Source organism: Bison bison, unplaced genomic scaffold (assembly GCF_000754665.1).
Source record: "Bison bison bison isolate TAMUID 2011002044 unplaced genomic scaffold, Bison_UMD1.0 scf7180017864282, whole genome shotgun sequence".
NCBI lineage: Eukaryota > Metazoa > Chordata > Mammalia > Artiodactyla > Bovidae > Bison > Bison bison.
The window spans coordinates 594948-600746 of record NW_011494854.1 but is presented as its reverse complement, the minus strand read 5'-3'; positions in this window follow the sequence as shown (position 1 = coordinate 600746).

Here is a 5799-nt window from a genome sequence, read left to right as displayed (position 1 = left end):
TAAGGGTATTCTAGGTTAGGAACTAGACCTGGAGTGCTGTCAGGAATTTAGATAGCCCCATGAAACTCTGCCTTATCCCCCTTAGGCACCTTAATTTTACCCTCAAGGGTAGGAAAGCAGACAGTATGTTTGCGAAACCAGGTGGAAGCCAATGTGGCTGTGGACAGATTGTCACATGAGAGTCACGAGATGGCCAGTGGCCAGATCATTCAAGAGCTTGTAGCAATGCAAAAGTCTTTGAATTTTATTCCAGTGATAATGGGGAAACTATTGAAGTGTTAAGACCAAATGATTGATACGGTCTTGTGGAAGTCGTGTCCAATTCTTTGAGATGCCCTGGATTATACAGTCCATGGAATTCTCCAGGCCAGAATACTGGAGTGGGTAGCCTTTCCCTTCTCCAGGGGATCTTTCCAACCCAGGGATCGAACCTAGGTCTCCCGCACTGGAGGTAGATTCTTTACCAGCTGAGCCACAAGGGAAGCTGATATGGTCTGGATGACTGCAAAAAAATTACTCTGGCATCAGAGTGAAAAAATTTGACAAGGCTAAGGGAATACAACAAGTGTGTCAAAGAGCTGGGCTGGGGAAATCAAGAGAGCTATGAGGGGGTATCGAAGAGTCTCCTAAGGCAGTAGGGGTGGTTAGGGAAGCCTTCCTGGAAGAAGAGGTATTTGAGATGAGACTGGAAATTTGAGAAAGTCGAGTAAGACCTAACCAGATGAAGGGAAGGATTGGTAGGAGAATAATACTTTAGATTGAGGGAATAGTAGGAGCAAATCCTGGGAGACAAGAGAAGAATTGTCCTTGTGGAATTTCTGACTTGATGCAAAGTTTTTAAAACTTAAAAAAAATCATTTTAATATAATTTTAAGCTCACAGAAATGTTGCAGTAGTGCAAGAGACATTGCCCTTTGCCCATGTGCTCGCTTTCTCTCTTCCTAATTTATAAATTTTGAAATTATGTTTCTGGATGTATTTATATTTTGTCTGTGTCTCTCAGGTGGGATCTTAGTTCCCAGACCAGGGATTGAATCCCAGCCCCAGCAAGGAAGGCACAGAGTCCGAACCATTGGACCACAAGGAATTCCCATTCCTGAACCTTTAAATATTTTAGGATATGTTCCCCCAAAACAAGGACATTATCTTTTACAACCAGTATGAGACATTATAGGATATTATTATGCAATCTATAGTCCATGTTAAAATGCCTCTGATTTTCCCAATAATGCCCTTTGGAGCTATTTCCCCCACTAGTCCAAGTCCAACCCAAGCCTGTGCATTGCACTCAATTGTCTTATCTCTAAAAAGCCCCTCAGTATGTCCCTGTTTGGATTCTTCTGATGCTTTCTCATGACTGTGTTGTGCATTTGTGTAGGTATACCTTGTGGTATCTGCTTTGTTTACCCTATGTCTAGCTTCTGTAATCTTGATGCATCTGCCCTTGCCTGCATTTGCTAGATACACCTTGTCCTAATAATATACCTGACTCACCTTGCCTTGATCTCCTGCCTCCTCCAGAGTTGGTGGTGGGGGTGGGCAGAGGGTGTTATGTTCAAATATGAGGACATTATGTTCAAATACTAACTATCCTATCCTAAACTGCTTACCTGGCCTATCTATTCCCTGTTCCTTCCTGTGGAAACAGTAAAAGTGCTTGCCCCCAATTCCCTCCTTTTGCTCTCAGAGTGATGACTTTGGCGGTTGCCTGTATGGGTTCCAATGTCCTGACCTGTATTCCCTCTTCTGGGATCTGTGAGTATAATAAACAGTCTTTTCAATGGCTGTCTCCTGATCTGTTTACTTTAACATACCTAAGTAATGGTGGCTCAGATGGTAAAGAATCTGCCTACAATGTAGGTGACCAGGGTTCGATTCCTGGGTCAGGAAGATCCCCTGGAGAAAGAAATGGCAATCCACTCCAGTATTCTGCCTGGAGAATCCCATGAACAGAGGAGCCTGATGGGCTATAGTCCATGGGGTCACAAAGAGTTGGACACAACTGAGCGACTAACACACAACACACACACATTAAAACACCTGCCAGGTTCTAAACTTGTTACTATTACTCTAATTAATAAGTAGTTTATGGAGAGATACTTCAAACTTTTTTGACTGAGATGCATAACAAGAAATATATTTTACATTGTGGAATGTCTGTTTCACAAGAGTTTTGTGAAACAACACATATCCTCTCCATATGAAAGTTATTTTAGTTTCTATTCTGCTCTGTTTTATTTGAAAATAATTCTTGTCTGACCTACTACGTTGATTTCATAACCCTCTAATAGTTAACTACCTTTGTCTGAAAGCACTAGTCTGGTGGAAATATCACTTTGATCATCTGCTTGTGGAATGGAAAATAGATGTGACAGGGCAGACTGACAGCAAGGACTCCATGATATGGATCTAGCCATAATTCAGGTGAGAGAGTTGTGCTACTGGCAACCAGATTGAGAAAAATGGTTGAGTTTGATTTGAGAAGAAGTGATTGGATTGAGGAACTTGTATATGGAGTACAGAAGAGAAAAGGGTCAAAAAGAACAATTTCACAGACTTCCCTGGTGGTCCAGTGGCTAGCACTCCAAGCTCCCAATGCAGGGGGCCCACGTTTGATCCCTGGTGGAGGAACTAGATCTCAGAAGCCACAACTAAAAAGATCCCACATGGTGCAATTAAGACCGATCACAGCAAAATAAATATAAAAAAAAAAAAAAAGACAATTTTAGCCTTGGCCTGTGGGGTGGATGGTGGTGCCCCTTACTAAGATAAGAAACACTAAAGGTTTATAGTTCAGGCTCCATCATGCTAAGTTTGAACTCTTATGGACATTGGATTGGAACTGTCTAGTGAGCAGTTAGCTCTGTGGCACCAAGAGGCAAATCTGGGTTAGATTATTAGCAAGCTGGAGTTGGACTGTACTCAAGAAGTTTTTCCACTCCCTGTCCACTACAGGAAGCAGAAGTTAAGTCAGAATAGTAACAACTGCTTTGAAAATATTTCCAGTAGTTTGGCATTGAGATGCATGAAGTCAAAAATATACTTTGGAAATCAATGAATACAAATTTAGTAGAATAAATCTCACTTTTCAGCACTTTCCCCTCTTTTGGTTAACGGCACTGTAAAGTCTTTTTTGTACAGATGTAGAGAGAAATGTGGAACATAAAGAAATTTTGCATTATATAGAAACTTGCATTACATAGAAACAGTGCTGCCGTAAATCAAAACTGAGCTAGCCTGCGCTTTCCCGGATGCTGGTCCTTAGTTTTAATCCCCCAAATCTAGCAACAGGCATTCTCAGGTATAGATACCGAGATAAAAACTGGCGCACGGTGCAGGCAGTAAAAAGATGTCTGGTTTTAAGTGGTATGAGTTTGGTAGTGCACTGAAAAATTGGGGTTTTCTTGTGGAAAAGAGTGTGGATGTGCGAATTTACATACAGTGTTGGGATTGATAGGCAGTGTTTCATTATTGGTCCCTCATCCTCTATCCCCACCCCTTCATCTGCTCCCCTCCCTCCAGCCCTCCCTCCATTCTTCCCCCCTTCTCTGGCGTTTTTCTGGGATTAACGGCGGGGTCGGCCCCATACACAAACGCAGCTGGTTCGTACGGTCAGCCTGAGCCCTGCTGTGCAACCACGTCAGGAATTCCAGTAAGTTGGCAACACTGCAGCACAAAGACAACAACAATGAGGGAAACCCTTCAGTGCAGAAAGGAATGTTTGGAGCCCGCGCTGCTACACAGAGAAAGGACACAAACACCGCCCCCACGCCCGCTCCCTTGCCCCCGATCGCGCCTGCGCTCCCTCTCCCGCACCTCCAGCACCCCACGCGCGTCCCGGGCTGGACGGAGCCCCGACCAGCGCACCGCTTGGGGCGCGCGCCTCCCCAGCGCCCGCAGCGGCTCTTTGTAATTGTGGTGCGGGGACGCTCATTGACTATGCAGGGCGGCCCCGGCGGGCGTCGGAGTGCTCTGACCCCGGCGCGGTCTCGTACCATCGCCCCGGCCGCCCGGAACCGGCATAAATCACCCACCGAGACTAAAGTGCAGCTTCTCGCCCCCTCGCCGCCTCCCTCCTCCCGCTCGCCTCGTCCCCCTGACTTCCCAGCCCCCCATGCCCTTCGGGTCCCCAATCCTGCCTCCTCCGCGGCGCCGCCCAGCGCCGACGCTGCGCAGGGAGGCAAAGAGCGTCCCAGTGACTTCGGTCGGAGCCGAGAACTCTGGATTTCCAGTTCTTGGGAAGAAAGCCGCTAAATCTCTCCCGCCCCTGCTCGCACCTTACTCCTTTTTAAGTCAAAGTTTTCTCTATCTGGGTCTATTTCTCTCGTCTTGTCTTTCAAAAATAATACCTACTTCCCCTTCCCCCTCCCCTCAAAGCTTCACCAACCACTAAATCCTGGACTGTTTGGGGTCAGTAGAGTTCCACAGAGTCTCTCAAGATCCAGGCTCGGGGAGAAGGGGTGGCAGTATCTGGGTCGGGGACTACATGGGTGCTGGGCTATCGTCTTGACGGCCACGGCTCCTCTGAGAGAAAGGGCTCCTGACTGAAAGGGCTCCAGGACCAGGGCCTGGCTCCGGGGTGAGGAAATTCCGGGGTGACCCCTGGCCTAGAAACGGTTCCTTCTCACATAGGTCTCCACGTGGCCAGGAAAGCGGTTGCACGGACCCTCCTTCTTTCTGTGGGCACTGGAGCCACGTATCGGCTGAGGACGATGCTCAAGTTTCTCTCACAGTGCTCTTTGGGGCGCCCTCCTCCAGCCCCCACCAGCCTGGCTACACTGCCCCCAAAGAAAGGAGTGGCGGGATTCTCTGAACCCCTTTAGTTTCTCCCTCCCATAAAGGGGCACCTGCACCGTCTAGAAGACGTTCATTCTTTCAGTTTTGCTCAAAATGATCAGATTTGTAAGAAGCACGATCTGGTCGTGACACCTGTAGGCGTGGTGCTTAAGAAAATCTAAACAGGGATCCGACGCGCCCCCATCGCCCCAACGTTGATCTCACTCCCCCCGTAACTCGTAAAAACATAGAGCACGCCATCTCAGCGCCCAACTCTACAGGGGAAACCCGGGTGTCTGAGGGAGCTTGAGGACTGTAGACTAGAGAATAAAATAGTCACAAATCTCGATCGAGCAAGCTCTCCATTCCTCTTTCCCCTTCCCTCGTCCTCCTCCTCTTATTTTCCCTTTTCAAAAACTGTATAGGTAGCCGACATCAGTGTGGACCGCCTAGCCAACTTCTGTGCGGAGGCCAATCCTGCCCGCGTGTGATCGTGTCAGTGTGAGCGTGTGACGGTGATGAGCGTGTGTGCGCGTATGAATGAGCGTGTGTACCTGGGAAGTGTGCGTGCACGTGTGAGCGGGCGCGTGTGCGCGCGCGGCTGTGTCTGTAGGAGTGTCTGCGTGAGAGTGCACGCGTGTGTTCGGGTCCCGACTCCTCTCGCAGCTGCAAAGTGCAGGGGGCGGGCCGGGCGGCAGGGGGCCTGCCCGGCGGGATTCCCGCAGGCTAGTTCCGGGGCGGGCGGGTCTAAAGGGCTTTATGCACGGTCTGGAGGGTGGGGACTGGCGCCGGTAGAAAACGCGATTCCTCAGGCGCGGGTCCCGGCTTTCTGCCACTAGGAGCCCGCAGAGGTGCGGCCCTGAAAGAGCGCTCCCCAGTGGAGGGGCTGCAGTGCCGAGTGCGACGCGCGCCCACCTCCCGGGGAAGGAACGGCGAGGCCGGGGACCCGGACAGTCGCTGGGATGGAGCGCTGGGCGGCGGCGGCAGCGTGCACGCTGCTGCTGGCTTTCGCCGCCTGCCTGG